Below are 2,207 nucleotides of genomic sequence, written 5' to 3'. Positions count from 1 at the left end.
ATTTACAAATAAGGAATCCTACTTCGCGGAATTTCATTTATCACGGTAGGGTCTAGAACCGATTAACCGCGATAAACGAGGGTTCACTGTAATTCGTTTTGTAATAATGTTACTAAATATTGGTGTGAAATTGACATTGCACCACGTTTGGGATTGTTTGAAGGTCATCTGAGGTTATTACATTTCCAACTCAATGTGACTCTATACTCTCTGTGATTAGCCAGATGTTTGGTGATGACTTGTCTCTCTCTGATCACTGTGCCATAAGGCTGGAAATTAACAGGACAGAGAAGAAAACAAGAGCAAACAATTGGAAGATGAACAATTCTCTATTGCAAATGGAGTGGGTATTGACCCAGATCAGAGATGACATCAGGAAGTTTCTAGAAACCAGTGAGAATGAAAAAACAATGTTCCAAAACCTTTGGGATACAACAAAGGCATTTATCAGAGGAAGGCTGATAGGAATAAATGCACACATGAAAAAAGAGACTTGTGGATGATGTATGGGCACAAAATGTACACCAATTAGAGCAGAGTCAACAGAACAACCCTACTAATAGCAATAGGATAGAAATAATAAATATCAGAGCTGAGATACAGGAGAAGGAAAACAAGAAAACTATGGGGAGAATTAATGCAGCTAAAAGTTGGTTCTTTGAGAAAATTAACAGAATTGATAGACCACTGGCATACATAACCAAAGAAAGAAAGGAACAAATGTCTATTGCAAGGATGAGGGATGAAACAGGGACATTGCAATGGACCCTAATGAAATCAAAAGGAAAATTACACAGTGCTTTGAAGGCCTATACTCTAACGAATTCAACAACTTGGAAGACATGGACAAATATTTGGAAACACAATCCCTCCCTAGACTATCCCAGATGGATGTCAAGAACCTCAACAGATCCATAGCAATAGACGAAATAGACAAGGCTACTAAGGGATAGCCAACCAAAAAATCCCCCGGGCCAGATGGTTTCACAGAACAATTCTACCAAGCATTCAGGGAATAACTGACACCAATTCTACACAAACTCTTCCAGACCATTGAAAAAGGCGGAAAACTCCCAAATTCTTTCTATGAAGCTAGTATAACTCTGCTACCTAATAGGCAAAGATCCCACAAGAATTGAGAACTACAGACCAATATCCCTAATGAACACTGATGCAAAAAGCCTTAACAAAATACTGACCAATCAAATACAAAAGCATATTAAAAAATAATTCACCATGACCAAGTGGGATTAATACCAGGGATGAAAGGACGGTTCACCATACAAAAGACCATAAGTATATTCGCCACAGTGGCAGGAAAAATTATAAGAACCACATGATAATATCAATAGATTCAGAAAAAGGATCTGACAACATCCAACACTCATTCCGGTTTAAGACACTCAAGAAGATAGGAGTAGAAGGAAAATTCCTCAATATTATACAAGATATATATGAAAAAGCAACAGCCAACATGGATGTTAATGGAGAAAAGACTAAAACAATTCCACGGAAAAGGGGGACCAGACAAGGATGCCCCTTGTCCCCACTCCTATTCAATATCATACTGGAGGTCGTAGTTAACAACATAAGACAAAGAAAAGACATCAAAGGCATTCATCTGGGGAAGAAAGAGGTGAAATTATCATTATTCACAGACGATATGATTCTATATATAGAAAATCCCCTAAACTCCACAAGTGGAGTGTTGGAAGAAATAGAGGAACATGGCAGAGTGACAGGATACAAGATCAACAAACAGAAGTCTATCGGTCTGCAACTCACATCAGATGAGATCACAGAGCAATTAAAAAGGTAGTACCCTTTACAATAACCAAGTACAAATTGAACTAGGGGTTTACCTGACTAAAAAAGGAAAGATTTGTATGAGAAAAATTAGAAAACACTGCTACAAGAAACCAAGAGTGACCTTAACTGATATAGTTAAAGTTTATTGCACCAACCTGTCCGATAAACACATGTGGGGTTAATTGAAAGGTGGAGAAATAAATGGCTCGGTGAATTTCGCCTTTCTAGTTCCTGGGTCTCTTGTTTTTGATGGTTGGACCAGGGTCCAGCTGCCTTAGCCAGTTCCCAGCTTCAGCTGGCAAGACTCACTTCCTGCAAACATCCCCGAGGAGAAGCCACATGGACCTACCCTGATGCAGCCCTGGGTGCTGGAGCAGCCATGTGGAGACCCCTGACAG

Source organism: Echinops telfairi, unplaced genomic scaffold (assembly GCF_000313985.2).
Source record: "Echinops telfairi isolate 266 unplaced genomic scaffold, ASM31398v2 ScPeMD7_35;HRSCAF=133_1, whole genome shotgun sequence".
In the NCBI taxonomy this organism is placed as follows: Eukaryota; Metazoa; Chordata; class Mammalia; order Afrosoricida; family Tenrecidae; genus Echinops; species Echinops telfairi.
The sequence above is the reverse complement of the archived record's forward strand: the minus strand, read 5'-3'. Positions refer to the sequence as shown.